Genomic DNA, 23296 nt, shown 5'->3' with positions numbered 1-23296 from the left:
TTCCTTTCCTTTCCTTTCCTTTCCTTTCCTTTCCTTTCCTTTCCTTTCCTTTCCTTTCCTTTCCTTTCCTTTCCTTTCCTTTCCTTTCCTTTCCTTTCCTTTCCTTTCCTTTCCTTTCCTTTCCTTTTTTTTTTCTTCATAGAAAATGCATCACATATGGGTGTATCACAATTACTTAAAGGTAGGCTTTATCTAACCTATGTCAACCATCGCAACATTATTGTAACTTACATTCCTCTTATGGGATGGGTTAAGTTGCTCTGTGGATACCTGTTCTGTCCAGCAGCTGAAAAGAAGACAAAATCCTAGCTTAATCCAGACACCAAATTTCCAGGCAGCTGAAATAATTCCACCCTCCACCCACATGCCTTACATAGGTATGGCTTTTGAGATTCCAGTTCTGTAGATTAGATTCATTGTGATAGAAATATTTTGACAAGCTCAAGATTCGAACTGAATAGTTGCATACTTTGACTAAATTCATATTTATGAAGAGGAAGGATTAAAAAAATGGTGAGATTAGAATTTAATATTTACTGCAAGACTGCAAAAGTTGTGACTTAAGAATAAAAAATAGGCTATAGAAATATTGGCTGTGTAGATTATTCTGGATTCTATGTATTATTTTGCATTCTGTATATTATACTGATATGAATATTATATAAAGACTACAGTGATTCAATTAAGTCATAAAATTTGCTCAAATTACTTTTTTTGGAGTACGTTCATAAATGCTAGAAATTAGCAACTAGTATTTTCTTGCAAATACAGTAAAATTTATTTTCTGTACACAGAAATCAAAATATGCAGCATTTACATTAATATTTTTGCAGGGTTGTTTATTTATAGAGCACTCTATTTTGGTTTCCCTTTACTGCTGAACAAATGGCATCATATCAAGGAATTTATACTATTTTAGTGAGAATCCTCTGTGCAATTGTACATAGACTTTGAAGAGTCACTCTTACAGTGCAGTTTAAGAACAAGGTTTCAATAAGAGATATTCAGCTATACAGTGCTTGTGACTCAAAAGCAAACTTCAAATGCAAGTCACACATGTGTCAATGCAATTTGTAAGTGCTTATATGAAAGAGCAGGGTTTGGAGTGCTAAGAGGGTCTTTTTTCTCTATTTGTTTGCTTGTTTATTTTTCCTAGAGCTGTTGATTTACCCTGGATGCTACTGTATAACTGAGAGCAGTATTATACTGCAGAAATGAAATCACTAACTAATGAGTAGACTGTGAGTTTAATTCTCTACAAATATTCTTTCTTATGGTATTGCCTATCTTATGGGTTCTAGGTTATGAAAGTAGAGACTGATCATGTGCTTAGTGAAGTCAATGGTAACATTTCCATGGTAAATAACAATTAGAGTCTCTCCACCCTTGGCAATGTGTCTGTAAGTACATGTGAAAAAAAAGCTTTAATTTGCTACAGGTATAAACTAGCAGGAGATAACTCCCCAGAGCAGGAGAAGTAGGCAGGAATGCACATCACAGGAATGCGTGCCTCGGGGCAGACAGTTATGGTGCTGCTGCCTTATGCACCAGACTTGCTCTGAGCGAAAAGTGCCCCCAGTCTCCAAGGAAGTAAGAACTCAGACCCAACCACATTTCAAGCTGCAGGATCAACCACTTCAGTTACAGGCTGAGAAAGTATGGCAAGCATGTTATCTTTGTTCAGGTGAGGTATACGAATGAGCAAACAGAAAGCTTATTTACAAATACATGTTTCGTTCACAAAAATATTATATCCAAAGTAATGAATCTATTGTTAATACTTACAAAGAGATGATTAATGCGGCTTTCACATGGAAACATCAGTTAGAAAGCTGTTTTTCCTGGTCTCTTTATCTTTAAAATGCTCTGGTCTTACCTGGACATGACAAATGAAGGCAAGACACTGCAAAACAAGCCTTGTCTACTTCATAGTACTGATACCATCAGTTAATTAATGAAAAGGATGGATTTTTTTATTAAAAAAATGAAAATGTATTATTGATTTCCTAAGGGATCCCAGCAAGAAAGTATGCAAATAATGTAGTTTTACCTATGAAAGTAAACAAATTACACACAAACAAACATTAGTCTTTAATTAGGGGAAAAGTTTATTCTGATTGGGGCAGAGAATTACAGCCATGATTATCAAATTGAAATGAACTGCTACAGAATTAATCTGGCTATTTGTCCAGCTGTTTTACAGAGGATTAAGTATTTCTGAAGGTTTTTAATAAATTTGTCAAAAGTCAGGAAAAAAAAATGAATCAAGAACAGAGCTTCTTTCTATAAAAATAAGCTCATTAAATTGCCAGGAGGTGGGGTTGCTACTGAGTTATGGTAGTGACTTGAGTTTTGTGCCATTTTGGCAGCCAGACATGTATATATATAACGAGTAAAGCACTGACTGGAACATCAGCACAATTGATGGGTATGAAGAAACATCAGTATCCAGGGCTCAGCTCAGCATTTAGTGGAAGAGCCAAGAGTGGACTATGCTGAAGGAGGCAATTTATTTTAAAGGTCTAGTTCTTCAAATATATACATTCACATTTTCAGGTTTAAGTAAGTGTAACGTCTTGTCCTTTAGTTTGTGTTCATCAATAGAAATTATGTGCTCATTTGCAGATTTGCATAAATAGTGAATATACCAGTCACTGGAATTTCTTTAATTATTTTCCTTATCTCAAGTTACTTTGATAATGATAATGATACTTTAAAAACAAGATTACAGACATTTCATAACATGTTAAAAACAATAAATTGTTAAAAAGCAAAAATTTCAAGACAAGGCTTCAAAAATCTTAGATAAGATTTGAACCTCTCTCATTTTTTTTAACATAAATACTTTCTGTACTAGTAGATTATTCATGTCTTTAAGAATTCAGCTTTATTGTGCAAAAATGTACAAATATAAACATTTGCACTGTCATGTAAATTCACTAGGCCAGCTCCTTAATTCAGCTGGAATTTTGCTAGAATTGTAGTATATTCAAGTATATTCGAGTATATATTCGAGGGGTAGATCTTCTCATTTCTGCAAGAAGAATCTATTAGGTGTATAGAAGAATTGTCTAGATGAATTTGGATGCACTGCTATGAAACACAAACGCATACAGTTTGTATTCTAGGAAAAAAAAAAAAAAGATGGTTCCTACTAGTGCACACCAGTCAAATAATGATATTTATGATGTACAGAATACCTAATGTGAAAATACCTAATATCTAATGTGAAAATAAATAAATAAATAATGCAGTTTTTATACAGATTAGCAAGTAAAGGGAAAAATCAAGAACATAATAGATGTGAATTCATAATATGACATCTGGTAAAATTCTGAGTACATACAAAAGAAAGTTTATCATTCTATAAATGCATTTAGAAATGTAGTATCTTTGAAAATTATAAACTGTATGAAATTAAATCAAGTCTTTGAATAAACAAATATTGTTATGAAATGCTTCTGCATAACATAAAATACCTGTGGCTCAAATTCAAGTTCATTGAACACAAATGGGTTAGTAATCCAACATGTAGTGTTTTAATCTAGCAAATGGACTTTGTTTTACGATGGGTGAAAGAACAAGTATGACTGTACTTTTGGGACACTTAAATGGATAGTGATTATATTACTGAACATCATATCATTTGCTTCTTATTCTTAATTGCAAGTCTGGCATTGATCAGATCAACCATTCTACAAACAACAGAGTACCATGATAACAGCTTCAAAAGTTAAGTCCAGATGGCTGGCAGGTATTCTTATCAGCTAACACTTAAAAATATATATTTATTTTTAATGGAAGCTAACATATTCTAAATATGTAAAAATGAATACATAAAGTGTGTATGTACATCTGCATATATACAATTGCACATATTTATACATGCATGTATATACATGTATCTATATATGCACGCATATACATACATACAATCACCTATGGATAGATCGTATACTACAGAGAGAGAAAGAGATGGAGATACAGATGCATATCCAGCTGTCAAGTCCACTAACACTCACAGCCCTTTGACTTGCTTGGCTGTGAAAAATAAGGTTGTCTGTTTTAAAAACAACATGCCACCACTAAGCGCAACATGGATTTGCTGCAGACATCACTTGGCAACATTCGGTGGTCAGATCTAATGGTCAATGAAGAGAATTAGGCAAAAGGTGGTGTTCAATTTAGAGCTCAGTATCTTCCTCTGGAGGAACCTCTTTCTACCCATAACAACAAGGAGCCTGGAGAGACTGATCCCCTAAAGAAGTTATCAGAGTAAAATAGTACTTTGCTCATTTTACACGGTAGAAATGATGTATGCTTCTAGAGTCTATGAGAATGCATCTTTGCATGACTTAAAACCAGGTCACAGTAGAGTGACAGTAAAACAGTTTGAGGAAAATCTACTTAATTCATATATTTGCATTCTTTTATTTGCCTGGCCTAATTGAGCAGATAATGCCAGTTTCTAGAGCATATATTAGAAGACATTATGTCTGATATACATAATCAGAAAGAATGATATCCTGCCAGCTTCCCAGTTGTGAGCCATAAACGTTGTCTTCTGGCTACACAAAATTCAACTTTAAAATGTTGTCGTAACTTGCAAATATGCAGAAATGATTTACATTCTGCATCTTGTTAGGTTAAGCATAAACTTCACCATTTATTGTTTTATTATTCATTTCTTTCTTTTCCTGTGGACTAAAAGAAATTCCTCATGAAAGCTGTTGGATTTGGAGATCTATGCCAAATGAAATATGAAATAAAATTGTCTGAAACAAGCAGGAAAGTTGTATATTACTCTGGCATGTTTTGCCAGATAACAATCTTTTCCCTTAGGGTTTAATGCTATTCTCCTAACAATAGGTATTTGCTCCTGGCTATGATTTTTAAAAGCATAGAATTACTTCAAAGTATGATTTTTATCAGTTGCAAATAGATCAGTGCCTCTGAAATATGGAGATACTTTAAAATTACTTTCCTTTCACTTCAGTAGAAGTACACTCAGATTCTCCAGTACATGAACATAGACTACTTTTTATCTTTGCATCATTTCTACGTATGAAAAAATATATCATTTTTTGAAACTACACATAACCTTGTTTTATTATTTGAGGAAAAAACAAATCTTGGATGATATATCAATTTAGGGTGGTATTATAGAGAGCACTCCCACTCTTATATCACAGAGGAAGGCATGAAATTACTACTCAATCACACCTTTTAACAATTGGATTGTCCAATAAGCTAAAAACATAGGCATGCCTTACTTAAAAAGGGCACAGATTTCTGACCACAGAAACTTTTGTACTTATTTTTATTACAAAGATTTCATTTTTCAATGAAATATTCAGCATTTGAAGTGTGGAGAGTAGGACACATTTCATATGTCAACTTAAATATACTATTTTTTCCAGTACATAATTCAGTCGTCTTTTTTTTTTTTCTTATCTGCAAGCTGAGTGTTGAGTTATGAAGTAGAAAATCTTACTGTCACTAATGTCTATGCTGAAAAAAAAAGGACCATGAGGGACTGTCTCAGTGCTACAACTCTGTGGCATGGAGCAAGGAAACCTACAGCAGGACCCTGGAAGCATGGACACTGGGTAAATGAGGTTGTGTCCCTGACTATTCCACATTTACTAATAAAATAAAGTAAACCAGAACCCATCTGTCTTTTCCTTTTTGAGTGACAATATTGGGAGAGTAGAAATGTGCCAACAAATTGGATATATCTTCCTTCAGAAATGAGATAATCTGACAGGAAATCCAGAACTTCCTTTTTAGATGCCAGGTTCAAGATTCTAGGCATGCACTGAGGAAGCGTACACTCATTCTGCAGTGCCATGGTAATAAGTACAAGGTCCCATTCCCAGTGCCAAAGAAGTAAGTCATCTTTCTCACATAAATCTGTTCACCATTGGCTTATAGCAATTGTTGGGTGGTGAAAATTCACATGTGGTTTGATCATAGCTTAGGTAAGTAAGCAATTCCTGTCTTTCCTTGAAGTTTACATCTTTGGCACAACAAAGTCATTACCACACTGACAGCTGTTCAAGATCTTCCTTTCTTTTGCCTCCCCTTCCATAAGTAGTGAGGTACTTCTGCTAGATACGGCTATAAGTCCACTTAAAAGAAAAAGAGATAAAGTATATAAGGAAAAAAAAAAAGTCTTTATTGGAAATGAACTTTTTTTCTGTTTAACAATTTTCTTTAATTCTGCAATTCTTTTTATTGCTATAAATCATAAGCCAATATATGATGCTCAAGTGTTGTTATATATATAGGTATTGAATCTAAAACATAGTCTGTCATTGCTCACTCATTTTTTCCAAAACACAATTACAAATCTTTTGGGGTAAAAGCATGTATTAGCTTACGTAGTGTGGAATACAGTGAATCTTCAATACTTCTGCTCCCAGCTCATCTGAACATCACACAATAACTTTAAAAACGTAACCTAGTTCTTGCATTGTAAAATATAGGGGATAAATTTGAGTGTTTGGAACTTTATTCATTTAAAAAGTTTATAAATTTTGGTTTGTGCTAACACAGAATAAAAACCAGTCTTGAATGTTACTGTGAAAAAGAGTTTTTAACCTATGCGCCTGAGAAAGGAATGAATATTCTTGGCTTAGGTGACTTCAAACATACAGCTTTATTTCCTAATGATAAGAACACCTCTAGGCAAAAAAAAAAAAAAAAAAATAAAGGTTTTAACTTTCTAGCTTTTTTTTTTTTTTTTTTTACAATGTCTCTGCAAATGATATCCACAAGAAGAAAAGTGAAATCCATCAATTTCAAAATGCATTTTAGGATCATAGAAGCTTACAATTTACTATCGCTTACAAATTATTTTGTAACAAAACTAATTAAGCCTGAAAACAAAAAACATTAACAGGAAAGTGTTTATTGGCCAAAACACAGCCAAAATTTAAGTCAAAATATACTTCTTTTCCTTCAAAATCACACTGATATCTAAACACAAGCAGAGGCAGAGAAGAGCTCCTACCTCATGGCTATGCATGCTGACAACAGCAACGAGAACTGGAGATAATTGAATCTATTATCAGACAATTGCTGCAACTACAGCAGCATGGCAAAATGCAAGATATTTTCAGATATTTATAAGGATGAAGAGGAGAGTCTCCTTAAGAAAGAAGACAATAAGAAGCATCAACAAATGATGAAAACAGTAATGTAAACCAATTACTTTTTAAACTGAAATTTCAGCTAAAATACATAATTCATTAAAACTATAATTTAGTGAAATACGTCATATCAAGTTCAGAAATATTAACTTCTTGTGAAATATCTCACAGTGCATCAAAATTAATATTTCATTTAGCCTTGGATTTTATTTATTTATTTATTTATTTTCCTTTTTCTGCTTTAACATCTTGTTAGGAGTGCTTCATTATGTTCAAAGTTCAGTGCAATATCACATGTTGCTCTGCATGTCTTAGCCTGGCTGAAAGAGGTTTTTGTCTTTGATTTTTTTTCCCTCCCAACTGATTTAGTTCAGCCATTTGCTTCTCCTTAACATAATTGAAGGTTTGTTTACATTTGGCTGATGCTGTGCATTTTGTTAGCAAGAATAAACTGCTTTCTGAGACAGCTCCATTACTACTGACAGAAAGCCACATGGATGTCTGTTCCTGCGATCTCACTGTCTTTCATTCTCTTTTCTCTTCTTATACACAATTTGTTTTTGAAAGACGTATTGTAACATTCAACCTCTTCTCTAACCTGGTCTGTGAAATCTAGTAGAAGTTCAAATCAAAATGGTTACTTACCGCTAACTTAAATGTGTGTTAAGAAAAAATGCCCAAAATGGTACTAGAATTTAATCTGCAGTTTTGAAGGGTCTTAAAGAGAGGGAGAGAACTGAGATCAAGAAAAAAACACCACGTCATCTGGAAGTTTTGACACTGTGGTTTAGCAGTATAAAAAATCTGCTTTTTATCTTTCTTTCCTGAGAATCATATCAAGACAATAAGATACTAAGTATACAGTTACTACACACACAGAAATAGGATACTGAAAAGTTTTCCATTAGTAACAGAATTTTGGGATTGGAATACAAATGTATTCTTTAGATATCTACTTTAAAATATTTCAATATTTTGAAAGAGCAATAAGAAGCAAATGGTGAATGTGTTATCCTTTTTGTAGTTCCTCCTGGTAACTAGCAGAATTTCATGAGTTTTTAAGTCTTCACTGGAGGGAGGAGGATGTATCATGTGAAAGTGCAGATAAAGTATATCTTGCTGTGGAGAACTTATAACCTAAACACTTACCTTTTACTTTTACAAAGCATGCATCAAACAAGTAGCATGCTTTTCATCTTCATGACCTTACACACCTTTTCATATTGCAGTGTGACTCACGGCAGTGCAGCAGTCTACATGAACACCAGCATGCCCACAGTTGCCTACTGCATGATACATGCAGGTAATCATACCATGAATCAGTGGAGCAATTGCTGTGATTCACTTACGTCAAGCAGTAAGTCTGCTGTTTTGGTCTGTTCCTCTGTTTACACACTTGCACACACACATGCATGCACCTCTTGTCATATTCTGTCAGACTTCCCTACAAGGATACAGCCAACAATGATAGTAAATATAAAAAATAAACATCTATATACAGCCTAGTGTTTGCTACTTCTAATCCATTTATAACATGCCAGTACTCAAATAGAGTGGTTTTGCTTAGCAGTGAAGGGAAACAGTTGAAGAAAAGCTCAAAAAATAATTAAGAAACAACTTGGGCTTTTTCTCTAGTTTTCTTTCATATTTTCTTTACAAATCTCCATTCAACTTTAACTAAGTTTTGCCTTGAGCTTCTGAACCTGGAAAACTGGTTTTTATTTATTTTTTTATCATTATTATTATTTTGTTATAATACAAACTTGCATTTGCAGATAAAAAGAAATAACAGCGATAAGCAGCATCATAGAATGAAAGGATTATGAGCTTTATACTGTCTGAAAAAATCTTTGAATTCATTATCCTTTTTTGAATTTCACATAAAAAGTGAAATATCAAATTAATAAGGCTTTATTCCATCTATATCTGGTGTTAGAGGAGTCTAAATGAACACATATAATTCATGCTCAGTTTAAGAGGTCTTAAAACTAACAAGATGTCACAAAGTGTCTAAGGCCCAGAAAGAAGCTTGACCAGCTTCAGTAGTTGTAATTAATATGAGCTGGGGGTGGTGGTTAACATATGCCTAGTTATCAAATTTAAAAAAAAAAAAAAAAAAAAAGCCTTCAAATTCATTTATATATCTCTGATGTTTATTATAATTTTGAATCTTTTCTTTCAATGTAGGATTAAAAAGCCTAGAATATTGCTCATTATACACTTCTGTGTGAGAGATACAGTAGAAACAAGTGAAGTAACTAAACAGTCAAAGGTAGAAGCAGTTATGTTTCTGACAGATCAAAGAGAAGGAAAAGAAAGTAATACGACACACCTTCTGGTATATTAAGTAAAAAAAAAATCTCATTTATGCTGTATGTATGACTGTCAAACACTTGAAAGAAAATGTATGTAATCAAGAAATATATTGTTAAGCATTTCTACAGGGCTTTCTATTTCTGAGTCACAACTGTACGCAGAACTACTGATTTCATTGTTCCTACAAAGAAAGTGTAAGTTGCTAAAAATCATAAGTCAATTCAGACTGTGTATGAGAATGAGAACCAAAGGATTCAGCATCCAAAATATAATCTATTCTATATTCCTCTGCTGAAAAAGTAAATAAGAGAATATTTCACTGTATGTGATCAGAAACTCAGACTGATTTTATAGTTTCTGTATTTCAGATATCAAAATTCTGTATTGCAGGTGGCTTTACCAAATGATTTCTAGAACATTTAGTGTTCTAGTAGCATCCTATTACTAAAACAAAGAAGCATGAGTAGATACTGATCACAACAGAAAATATAAAGTCAAACTATAGCAAATAGTTACTTGAAGGCATGCAGAAATGTGTAAGTCAGCAGTGATTTCAGAAAACATTTTGACACATTCCAAAAAATCTATTTTCCTTTCCTTATATATACTTATACAGTATGCCCTAATAACTGCAGTAAGAAAGGCAGAGGGAAATACTGTGACTAATTTAAGATCAACTCAGTTTTAGAACAGTGCTCTGAAAGGTACAATCCGTAAGACAAAGTAATGAACACAGCCCAAAACAGATTATTCTTGTGTGCTTGTATTTTTAGACTGTATTACCACTTATATATATAAGTTTGTTTTCATGTTGTAATTCATAGGTGTCAGACAGTAACTTGCCAGAAAAAGTGACATAAACTTAACTTCCTGCCCTTACGGTCTGTTCTTCATGAACTTGGCTTCATCCCTTACCACACATAGTTCTCTTTCACTGCAGCAAGTTGCTACAGCTTCCTTTTTAAAAGGGAAGTATTGTCACACTACCTTAAAACAACTTTTTAATTTAGACCAGAGCTTTTGGAACAATATTACTTATTGGATATATATATGTGTATATACATATATATATATGTACTAAAAAAAGGAAAAAAAAAAGAAAAAAAAGAAAGTTCACATTCACAGGACCTGAGGAATCCCTCAATTAAGCAATGTTTTATCTGATCAACAAGATAAAGAATTCAGAATCTTGCTGACAGGTTGCTTTTTAATAAGCAGATATGACTACAGGCTATTTTTTGGACTGTTAAAACCATTTTATAGTTGAATTCAGCTGAATATTCAGTTATCACTATTTAATACTTTTCTCCTGTGAAGTTCAATAAGTATGCTTGTGTTGTCTCTGTTTAATGGTTAAAGTCATTGTCCTCTTCATTTGCCCCTTCCATCTCAATCGATATCTTTCTGTGAGTGTCAGGACTTTCTCTGGCTTGAACATTAAAGTAAGTCTAGAATAAACCATATTTTGAGTAAGAGAAGAGTATAGTTTTCATCAGTACAAGACAACGATACTTTTATTTACTTCTCAGTTTGTGTTTTGTTATTGTTATTTTGTGATTTTTTTTTTAACGTATTTTGCACGGCTTTCAGACTTCAAGACTTTTGCCTTCTAATTAAAATTTACAGACACATTGGAGTGAGGGAAGAACAATCCATTGCCCATCTCCCTTGACATGAATAAAGCCCTGCTTATCAATTCTCTTTTTATGAGGTAATTTCCATTCCAAATAAAAAGAGCCAGACACATCAATGCCACATTATATTAATAAGTGAATCCCAAGCAAATATTAGGATGTAATAAACCAACACTTTTTTTTTTTCCATCATAACCTGCAGCTTTTGACTGTCCCCTTCAGTAAATCATACAGTTTGCTATTTGCTGTTTCACTTGATATAGAGATCACATGCAGTTGGAAAGCCACCAACATAACTTCAAACATGCCCTTGCGTTCCTTCAGGATACTTTCCTTCAGGATGCTCACAATCAGATAGAGCAGGTTAGGGGATCACAGGAGTACAAAAAAAAGTTTGTATTTAGAGCAGGAGAAAAGTAGCACATGCAGAGGGAGCAAATTTGTGTGACCCTTGAGCTTGACATTTTAGAGGACAGAAAATTGTTGGTCATGTGGGAATAGCTGAATCCTTCATTAGAACCTGAACCTAGCTAAGCTCAGCTATGACTACAAGAAACATTCTTATTTGAAGATCTGGTAAGCCCTGGTGGAAAATAGATCTATAAAGGTTGTTATTCAGGAGGTATTGCCTTACATTGGATTTAACATAATTTTGAGATTGCATTGCAATGCTTTTCTGACTGATAGAAATACAATGTATAAAGTAATTATAATGTAATTTTGATTACAGGTCATCTTAGAAAAAAATGCTATAAGTTTTTTTTTTAATAGAAATAATGGAAATTCTAAAACTGAAAGAATCTATGGAATAAGTAGCAACACAGTTGTATATCTGAAAATACCTGAAACAAAATATATTCCTTTGTTTTTTGATTTCTTTAAAAGTGCAAATGGCTGAAGAAAATGTGTGTAAGTAAGAACAGAACTTCATCTCTCTGCTGTTCAGAGCAGTTTATGGCTACACTTTTTAAAATTAATCTTTCAAATAACTGGTTTCTAAACAGCCCCAGAAAAATTGACACTTTACCTATTACTACCAAAAAAATTTCCAGCACTCAGTGTTGATTAGAGATGGAAAAAAATAAAAATGAGGAAGACTGGGAAACAAAACAGCAGAGCTCTTGGTACTCATGCTTGGTAAAGAGCAAGGTATAATACAAGACCCGAGACTTGGATAAAAAAGACTTTCTTTTTTTTTTAATTAATTCACAACATACTGAGAGGAATTCTATTTCCATGTGAAAGTACACTAGATTTAAAGAGATCTTGTTCTATTCTTAGCTCACATACTGCAAAATATTCCTTTTTTTTTCTGAATCCCCTCCTAGCATTTGAATGTTTTCTGCCATTAAAAAAAAAATTGTTGATCATATGACTGAAGCACAGAGCATAATGAATGTGTACAGAAGAACTGAGCTATGATTATCAGAGAAACAAACAATTATGCAGAGGAAGGTAGAGAAAAAGAGAGATGCCAGAAGTACAGGAAGTCTGGAAGTTTCTTGGTTAGTCTTATTTCCACATTTTCCAGGAGCTAGGCTTGTTTTGGTTCTACACTGCCACTGATTTTTTCCAGGTTGCACAAGGTCTTGGCTTCTCATTAAGAGTAAAAACAAATAGAGTTGTGCTGCACTTCATATGCCAGGATATCTCCTCTCAACCCTCCAAAATCACTATTAGATTTTAGTTCACAGAATTCCACTAGCAGCTCAGTAATTCCATGACCTTCAATTCTCAACTCAGCTTTTCCTGATTTATGGAATATCTCCTCTGTTCTCAACAATAATTTGCAAATACTATTCACAATATTAAACCGTCTGGGAAAGTACTTCAGCCCACTAGGTTTTTCTCCTTCCCATCTACAGAAAAACTATGCCTGGTGCCAGTATCAAATAAGAACATCTAGAAATATTGATTCTTCCCCTTTTACTTTTGAAAAAGAAAAGGCACAGACTGAAATTTGTTTTTAATAGAATTTTTAGTAAGAAAAGAGAGTGGCTATGTATATTCTATGTGTATAATCTATTTAGTCACCCTTAAAACTTAGCTCAGTTTGTTTTTCTAGCTCTTCCCTCTCTGTCTGGTTCTGTTTTCATCTGTTAAGTTCATAGGTCAAAAGCACTGAATCTTCCGATTCCAGACCAATATCTAAAGAAGTGTCAGAGGAAGATCAAGCTTTGTTTCTGCTTCTTAGATCATAGCCGTTGCTCCAAAGGGCAAATGACACAATCCATGCATTTTCTTAGTAAACCTGCTATCCTTTTATTAAAGCACTTTTCCATTCACAGCTTCCTCTTGAGCTTGTTGCAAAGGTAGTGTGTGTGTAAAATGAGAATGGAAATCCAGAGAATCATGGTGATGAAAGCACTCTGGTAACTGTTACACAAAATAGCACAAGGGCACAAACTGTAGGACATGTTTTAAAATGGCAGCAGATGTTTATCTTGACTGCACAGACATACTTTTTTTCCCCCTAGCTATATAAAATTATTATTAATCATCAGAATGTGACATCAAACAATGCAAATTCACAGGACTTTCTGCACAGAGATGAAGAAAAGGCACTGTCTTTTAAAATGTACCATCAAGCAAAGAGACGATGGGTTATTTTACTTACAATCTCATGCAGGTTCTTGTCCTTTTAAAATATTTTTATTATTACTAATTGCTTATGTTCTAAGTCAAGGGGAAAACAATGGTTTCTCTGTTCATTCTTAGACCATTTTGCATTGCCAGACTGCATGTGACTAAGCTTGTATTTCTTCAGCCAAGCAAGCGCAAACCACAGCTTTTACAATATTTAAGATGCAAGAGAGAGTGCAGATTTGACCTGTTCCATGTGTTTTTGAAGGTTCTGGCTTTTTCTGTAAGAAATATGTCATGCAACTTTTCACATAATCCTAGTAACAGACATATTCTTTTATATATTTTCCTATAGGCTGACACAGCTTGATCGAGAGGCACTGAGATTTCTCCAGAAAGACCTAAAATTATTTGGTTAAAGAGAGATAGGAAATTCCATTCACAAACTAGATGTCTAGCTTTAAAATAGAGAAAGATGAAAGGGAAGAAAATAAAGTGTTGTGTTTTGTTGTTGTTGTTGTTTGTTTGTTTGTTTGTTTTTTATGGTCTCCTTCTTACAGCTGTGTTCCTGAAGGACCAGCTTCCAGTTGATCAGTTCCTGAAGGGCAGTCATTTTTGGAAGGAATGCAGCCTCCACTCCTGTCAGATTGTGATCCAGATCCCCAGCTACATAGCTTCTACGTCAGTGCAGACTTGCACCTCACCATCTTAGAGTCAGGTGATGCTCATTCTTGTCAGTTTGCAAAAGATAATGGAGATATACTCAAAAATATACACCAGGCATATCAGAAGACTTATCAAAAGATTTACACAGGGCTAATTTAGAGTTTACTCAAGTTTAAATTGTCTACATGTTTGCATGTTAAGACAGCCTGTAGTCACTACTGTGTCGTTATTATCTGTGTTTACCATTCATTTTTATTTTAAAAACACTTAAAAACAAACATGGGTCTCATTGTTGTAGACACTGCATGACACTCATATAACTGATGAGAAAGTTTGTGTCCCTCAAAGCTTTTAGTCTGTGGGAGAAGACATAAATACTAGATAAAAGAATCAAGTCAACTGGATGAACTTGGGAGAAAACATGTCCAAAAAAAGAAATCCACAGTTTAATACATTCTGCATTACAGTCACAACTTTCCATCTGTTTCTGACTGATAACAGCCCAGCCTGAGAGGTACTACTTTCTCTGTTACTGCTTTATTTAGTAAAATGTTATGTTAAAATAATGCTGACTCTATGTGAGGCATTAGTGGAATGAGTGAATAAAACTCTTGAGAGGTTTTGGCTTTCCAACTACTTCCAAAGTATGATAAATGCAATAAGTATCGAAGTGATTGTTCGTTGTCCTATACTGTCTACAAAATTGGTAGTTCTAGTAAAAGGCAAGCCAAAGAAACCAAGTACATCTCAGTCCTTCAGCCTTTCTTTGTGTAATCCAGCTAAAGACAAGAGATGCAAAGGATTGAATTCAGCCATAAGCTGTATATTAAAATTTCATTTCAGGAAATGAATGTGAATAAACCAAATTATAGAGAAGAGAGAGGTTTCTTTTTCATTTATTTTTTCAGAGACAATAAAAAAATCTTGTATTAAAGATAAGCCCCTGAGAAATTAGGCAATTTTGTTTTAAACAGCTAAATATATAAGTACTCACAACCTTTTTTACCAACCTTTTAATGTATTCCCAAAATAATTTCCTTGGTGAAAGTCAACTATTTATTTATGCTGTAATTAGCATTCATGATAATTTGTCTGCTTTGAAGAATGTTGTCACCGTTTTCAAAAGTTCAAATCTGAATTTTAATATGTTCACTTATAAATCATTATTAACATACATTAAAGCACAATTTAGTAATGTACAGAGAAGCATTGTTCTAAAATATTTTTTTCTGGATGTAGTTCAGTATGATCCAAGGTGTGGACAAAGCATATTACTCTGTCTTATATTTGTCAAGATTAATTTTGCCTTAGGGTCTATACACCTAGCATCATTTTAGCACATTTTAAGTGAGAAAAACTTTTGATAGTCTAGACATTAAATCTTAAATTTCAGGCTTATATCCCAGTATATATTACAGAGGGCTTTACTTATGTGTCCTTTAGCTTCAAAAACAGTATTTAAATGGTCAACATAATTTATCAAACTGAGTCTTCATTGATGATGTTGCTTGTGTTGTGTGGTTTATTGATTTATTTTTTCTGATGAAAATTCTGTTGGTTGTTTAATTTGACAAGCTGACTTTTCAAAAACATAATTTGGGAGCAAATACTCCATCCTGGGTTATGGATGTGAGAACTTCCAGAAGAGGAAGAGTAACATACATCTGAGGCAACTGCTGTTTTCAAAAGTGAGTCTATGTCTGTGGCCAGGTGCACTGCCACCCCCCCCCCATATTGCTACAGCTGAACTTCTTCCCTCAAACAAGTCCTGTAAAGGTAGTTTGAGCTCCTCCACCTTATATTATGATTCATAACAGTTTTCAATCACAAATCGTTTTAACTGGGATTAAAATAATATATGCTTGTTAAGTACTTGGCAATACATGTTGGTAGTAAGAATATAAAAACAAGTTGAAAACAACAGCAACAAAAAAATAGCCACAATTTTTGGTAACACTAGGATAAAGGAAAAATTTTAGCATTTAGAGTCTAGTTTAAGTTAAATGATTATATATAACATTTGAAATATAATCTTAATTTATACATCTTAGATAACTGTTTCAGCAGAAAATAAAAATATCATTTACCCTCTCACTCATCAAATACACATTCCAGTTCAATATAGACCTTCAAGTTTTGAGTGGTTCTCTAATCTTAAAAGTTCTTAAGCAGAAGTTCACATTTAAGCATAAAATTAAATACTGATGTCTGTTTGGGTTTAATTAAGTTATTATTATATCCTTTTTTAAATTAGATTCTATTATGCTACAAACTATCTTTTTATTTCATTGGTACAATGAAAAATAAGTATATGTAAGTATCCATATATTATTTTTAAATACCCACTTTTTGATGAAGAATAAATAAAACTACATTTTAATGTGTAATTTGCTGAGAAATGGTCAACATTTACATTGATATTTCTGCTGTAGCTTTTTGTGTTGTGGAACTTCTTTACAGTTCTAGGTCAGGTGTCATTCATGTCTAGAAAACACATCACACTTAATGAGAGAAGGGGAATGTATGCATTCTATCCAAACTGTAAGTAAAGGCAAGTCTGAAAGGATGTTTTAAATATTTTACATTTTCTACCAAGGAATGTGGAATTTTATTTGATATTAATTTTTTTTTTGTAAAATTTAATGGTCTCTTTATTCTTGCTAGTAAACATAATCCTTTTTAAATGATATGGCACCATTGCATACAATAAATAATGTTCCCTTCACTGTAATGTTTACTAAAGCCAATATCAACAATACCTTTTTGTGAAGCAAAGTTAATAGCTGCAACTGGCAGCGATATATCAGCCTCATGCCAGTTTATAGATGATAAAATATTAATTCTTATGTCTGTTACAGAGAATTGCAATTGCTGAATTACCACACTTACCACACATTATCTGTTCCTAAATATTTTATCAAAAAGGATATAGCACATATTTCATCAAAAAGGATGTAGCACATCAATGCTACAATGCTATATGTATTGTTGTGGGTTGATTATTTATTTATTTATTTGTCATCACAAATTTACATGTCAATACTGTCCTTGGCTAGCAACATATTTGCTTCTTATGATGTCAAGAAGTTCCACAGTGGGACATGTGCAACCCATAGCATCTTGCCAGTTTACCCTAAAGCATGGGTCAGGAGTTAATAGGGCACAGTCCACTAAACTGCTCAGGCAGCATCTTTTGAATTGACAGAAAAAAGTTCGATTTACTAAGGAAAACTGAAATTGATGGTGGTTAACCTTAATATGATAGTCTGTAAACTGCTGTGGTTCATTATTTCAGAAGTATCTGAGCAGCCTCAGCAGCTGGCTCAGCAGCAGCACAGGACTGGGGAGAGGCCCTCTGTGAGGTAGCATGGACCTCACAGAGGTCAAACCCAAAACCTTTGTTGCAGGAGACAAGATCAAAGGCTGGGAGAGTGGCTTGGACTGCAGTGCTATTCAGGGGATGTAGGTTTGATGGCTTTTTTCACCCTTCACTAAATATTTATTTTTGTCTACTGTAGGAGGAGGGATACTGAAATAAATGATCCTTTGGTCTGTATGGTTCTTCTTAAGTTTCTGTTACATACTCTTTCAAATATTGCCAGCAAACATAGTTCAGGAATGTCCAAAAACCTTTCAGCAGAGGAGAACGTTGTGGCTAGCATGCAGGTGATGATCCGTACTGAAAGTCTAGGTTTGTTACCAGCGTCAGGCTAACACAATGAAACCACTTCCAGGTTCTCAGAAGATCTCTCAACTGTGTTGGACTGCTTTGTACTCTGTTTCTCTGTTTTATTGTATGGTATAGAAATACCTTTTTCTATGTTATAGAAATACTTTTTGTGCAGAACATTTTTCTATATATTTATAGTCTGTGTCTGGTAAACCTGCTTCTTTTTCTTTATTTATTTGTTTTTATTATTATTGTAGGAGTGTTTTTGCAGTTGAGATTTTGGGATTGCCTTTTCTCTGGGACTGAATTCAAATGCAATCACGAAGCTGAAACAGTGCATCTGTTCCCACTAGTACTGCAGACATAAGGTTATCATTGAACTTGATTTTTACAAACAGAAATTGTAAGAAATTAGTATTTCTGTGACCCAAATACCTTGACATTTTAATTACCATCCTTTTTGTTATTGTTCTCATTCTGACAGCAACATGGTTCTCATGCAGCCTTGATTGTTCTCTGTTTCTTTAATATTTCATATCCAGTCTCACCTCAGTTCTGTTTCTATACATGCTGTCATGTCTGCATACTAACATATGCAGTGCCAGAGATCTTCATACATTCATTAAATGACTTAGGTATTGAATTGAGATATCATTTCATTGTATTTCGCTTTACTCAAGCCTGTAACATGCCCATGACAAAGACAGGCATCTGTGTTCAGTGAACCACGCAGATGCTGCACACAGCATTCTCTGAAAATATATACAACTGAATCTTTGAAGAATCTTTAGACTCCTTCTAAATAATGGAATACCATTCAGACTAAGTTAGTGTTCCTGTTTTGTTTGTTTGTTTGTTTGTTTGTTTTTTAATGATTCATGTAACAGCCTTGTTTTCTAAAAGTGACCAGCCTTTTGCAGTATTTTCAGTAGCTTAATTTAATGGATTATGATTACTAAAAAGTGCTGAGCAATTACCCTGTGAAAATCAGGTCCCCTTGAACATTTAAATCCATCTGTATTATTTTCTTTTAATAGCTTAACATCTTGAGAAGTCATGGGAAAAATAAGCATTTCCTGGCAAGCACTGTGTGAAGTAACCATCCTTTTGGCAAAGAGAAGCTCAGGCATGCATAATTTATCTACTTCCTATCTGTTACATGTGCTTTTTTTTCCACATTTATTCCCAGAATAGCTATAGAGATCACTATGTTGCAGATAGCTGGATATTTCCTTTTAAAAGCTATTCTTTCTTATTTTGTAATGAACAGTCTGACCCTATAGAGCTTTTTGTAGGGTACCTGATATATGGATATTTAACAGCACTAATTATGGCACAGCTACCTTTCTAGTTCATTTCTCTGATCAGTCATTAAGTATTCAGAAGAGGACATATCCCTTGACAGTCTATATGTGATGCCAAGTGCATATGTCTTTGCTCTTAACCTGAAGTGACTAAAAAGAAAGTTGTCTATTCCTATAGATTTATATCAGTTGGTACTGATATCTCTCTCCTCCAGAGAAAAGTTAACATTTCAGCCAAAAAGAATGGCTAGTACACATACAATTTCATCTTGGAATACATAATTCACTTCATAATGACTATTGAAACTAAGATGTTTTAAATCTGTCCTCTCCAGAAAACAAAAACAAGAACCAAAAACAACTTTTTAACTGAATCAAAAATGGTTCCCACCTGTAGAAAAAATTAGTCAGCAATGTGTAAATTCAATTTTATATTATAGTACAAGTTTTTATATTGTTATGGTGTTATTTTCTAAAGAAATGTTCTAAACATTTTACTTCTCTTTTCTGTTGGTCCATAATCTCTCGGCCTTTTAAAAAATAAGCCTCTTCTCTGTAAAATCCAGAATCATCACATAGATATTCAATGCTGTTTCACAACGCTTGCTTAGGGATTCCCTAATTGTTATCATTCACGTTATTAAAATATTAAACTGGATTTTAAGTCTTCTGTATTTCATAGGAGAAAATCATTTGAAATTATACACCCAAAAGGATTTGAGACCTGCGTTCATCACAATGCTCTAACAGCTCATTAGTATAGAAAATTATGTAAAGGAGAAAATATGTAGTACTGAATATGGGCTTTGATCTTTCTTTCATTCTCTTCTTGTAGTTATTAGATGAAGCTACAGAATATAAAACATTTAATGTATGAACTGTTTTAATATATTACATTTTTTAAAATAAATTTTAGAAAAATATTTAAATTTTGTTTTTGTTCAAGAGCAGTGATGCATGCGCAAGTATGTAATTAATTGGGTAATTCAGCAAATATATTTTTTGCATATATTTCAAGAATTTAGAATATATTATAAATTTTCAAAATACCATAATTTTGTTCTTGCATTATAAACTTTCTTAACAACCACAGCTGAAGTTCAAACTCTCTTTAACTAGTCTCTATCAATACATATGGCATAGGAAAGGACAGTCACAGGCATAAGTAACGTATATTTTAACTAAACAAAATATAGACAGATAAGAGTATCTAATCCCTGCTTTACATACAAAACACAGACTAAAATTTATAGAAATTTAAGTAATTCAGGTAATAATTTTAGAAAAATAGTAAGTAATAGTTTTTAGTTTTCACTGCTATATAAATGCCCTATAAGACCTGCGTATGCTAGAGGGATGAAAAATGCAGAAACACAGACATTAGAGAAAAAAAAAAGTAATATTTTAAAATTCATTAATTTATTTGGCTGGGTATTTGTTCATCATTTTCAAACATTTGTTGTTCTTATTTTGCAAAGAAAATTTTGTATATAGGAGTGTAAACAAGTGCTGATGCATAACATTGTATTGATATGCAGATAAATTATGTATGTTTATAATGTATTCTACACTTACATATGTCTTTAAAATATTTAATGTTAACAGAAGTACTGTATTATATTTAATTTGAAATTTGTTTTTAGATTCCACACAAGCACATTTAATGAAGTAACTTTTTTTCGACTCTCTTCTTAGCATAAACTGAATCTAACATGGATTTTAGGTGCAAGTTCTTCCACAGCAAAACTAATCACCTCCTTTAGTGCATCCTTCTGCTCAAAATAGAGCTCAGAATAAAACTTCTACACCTACAAACAGATAACAATGGAACTCGGGGTCAACTACAGAACCAAAAGAAAAACACCACTGATGGGATCCTTCACAGCTGAATTTAGTTGGCTGCAGCATGGACACTGACAGCTCATTTGTTCCTTGGTAATCAGTGAGAGAAACAGTCAATTTCATGGTGCAAATTCTTTGATCTAAGGAGGAAATCAAAGATGATGCCTCGGGTTCTGAGATGCCTCAGTTTCTCTACACTGATTATAAGGAGAGTATGAATGACTAGAGATGTATTGTGTACATCTAGGGAGATGATTCATGTTCTTGGTGTCTATTCATTTGTCTATGTATTGATTAGAGTTATTACAGTAGACTTTTTCTGTCACTGCTCAATGAAAGTATAAAAATGGTCACTGTATGGGTCATGTCATTTACATACACATACAACAACATAAGTGGTGTATGTTAGCAGTTGTCTTTAACTCATCCTCATTCCTCAAGGAAACTGGAAGTCAATTTGTACCCATTGGACCATAGGGTTAGTTTAGGATTGCTCTGCTGAAACTGCTACAGCATTGTGAATATTCCATAAAGACGAACACATTAATTGGAGACCTAAGACATGTGCCCCATGCACCATCACTGTATGCTACACTGACACATAGGGAGGAAAATTTGCATATATCAGTTATATTTCAACTATAGTTTCCTTTATTCTGTCTCCCATATCCAAACTTCAGCTTCCTGTACAAGATGGCTTTAGGGCATCTTCTATCACCAAAAAAAGAATTAAGAAACTTTAGGATTTGCATAAGATTTTTAGACAAATATTATTCCAAATAGAGGCCAAGAATGACAATCAATGAACCCCATATTACCAAAAAATACAAAATGCATAACATGCTTATATTTAAAATGTTATGAAACAAACAGATGAAAATATGAAAATTGTATCTTCAGGGAAAAAATACTGTAATATTTAAAAATATGTACAAAAGTGTACATTTTCAAGGAATAAATTAAAAAATGATTACTGTATGTAGGCTAAACAACAATATGATTAGGATCTTTTCCTGATCATTTTAGCAGTCCCGGCATGATCCTTTGGACTGTTGACTTCTCATTCATCTGTTATAAAAAATGACCTATCTATTTCTCGCCCTACTCACAGATTTTACTGGTCTGTAAGTTCATAGAAATGGTTTGCTTGTATCAAATATTTGCTGCAGCTCTTCAGAGAGAGAGGTGCTTATATACCAAGACAGCATTTGTTTCTAATTTAAGCGTGCCTTAGCCTGGCTAGAACACACAAAATCTTTATACCAAACAGTTCTACCCATAAGATTTTAATTACTTTTCACTCCGATATACATGCTAACTTTGTCAGTATTCATATGTATATGTCATTTGAAACATCTTACGTAAAATAAAAATGCATATGAGTATTTTGAATTATAACAGAATAAACATTGTCATCATTCATCCATGAAATGTTTATTCTTTTGTTATGTCTCCATGACTCATGCTGAATTGTATATTACTCTTCGATGAGTCCTATTGCAACCCCTCTGGCAACTTGAAGAAAAAAGCGATCTGAAGATATAAAATATTTCTAAATAACTACAGTTCTGATTTTCTTATAGCTTATACCAAAATGGATGTCATTTTCAAGCTATGCAGTGGGATGGTCTGGCAAGAAACTGGACTGGATTACCTCTTGGTTAGCTCTTTTAACAGAACTTCTAGTGTTTACAGGGATTTCTTCATTTGTGTAAGTGTATCAGTAAGTAGATATCGTTTTAAAAAACAGGATATTCTGTTTTCCCTTTTTTTTTTCCTCTACACAACAAGTTGGAGTTAATTCACATGCATTTCAGTTTGGTTTGCATTGAAGAATACAAAAAAAAAATCTAATTAGTTTTTCAAAATATGTTTTGAACAGAGATTCATGGGACCCCATCCAGATATTTCTTGTAGAAGTTCTTAGAATGACCAGGAAACTTTACTTGTAGGTCAACAAAGATTTGTAATGAACATTTGATACGCTATTCAGTAAACTCGGCATTACAGAGAACACTTAATAGCTATAAGCATTTTATTCACTTTAAGTTTGGAAAACATATGCTGATGGTTGTTGGTTTAGTGTTTTGGGTTTTGCTTCAATCTTCCATTGATGGTTTGTAGTCT

General features: G+C 33.3%; 1 long non-coding RNA gene across 1 annotated transcript; it reads left to right on the top strand.

Annotated features, from left to right (window-relative positions):
• LOC310888728 lies at positions 1–22488 on the top strand. Its single transcript, XR_014576102.1, has 4 exons — positions 1–377; positions 14248–14405; positions 18281–19149; positions 21023–22488. It is a non-coding gene; the product is annotated as an uncharacterized lncRNA (long non-coding RNA).
• The last annotated feature ends 808 nt before the right edge of the window (positions 22489–23296 follow it).

Source organism: Anser anser, assembly GCF_964211835.1.
Source record: "Anser anser genome assembly, chromosome: 1".
Taxonomy (NCBI): domain Eukaryota; kingdom Metazoa; phylum Chordata; class Aves; order Anseriformes; family Anatidae; genus Anser; species Anser anser.
This window is presented reverse-complemented; position numbering and strand designations above follow the sequence as displayed.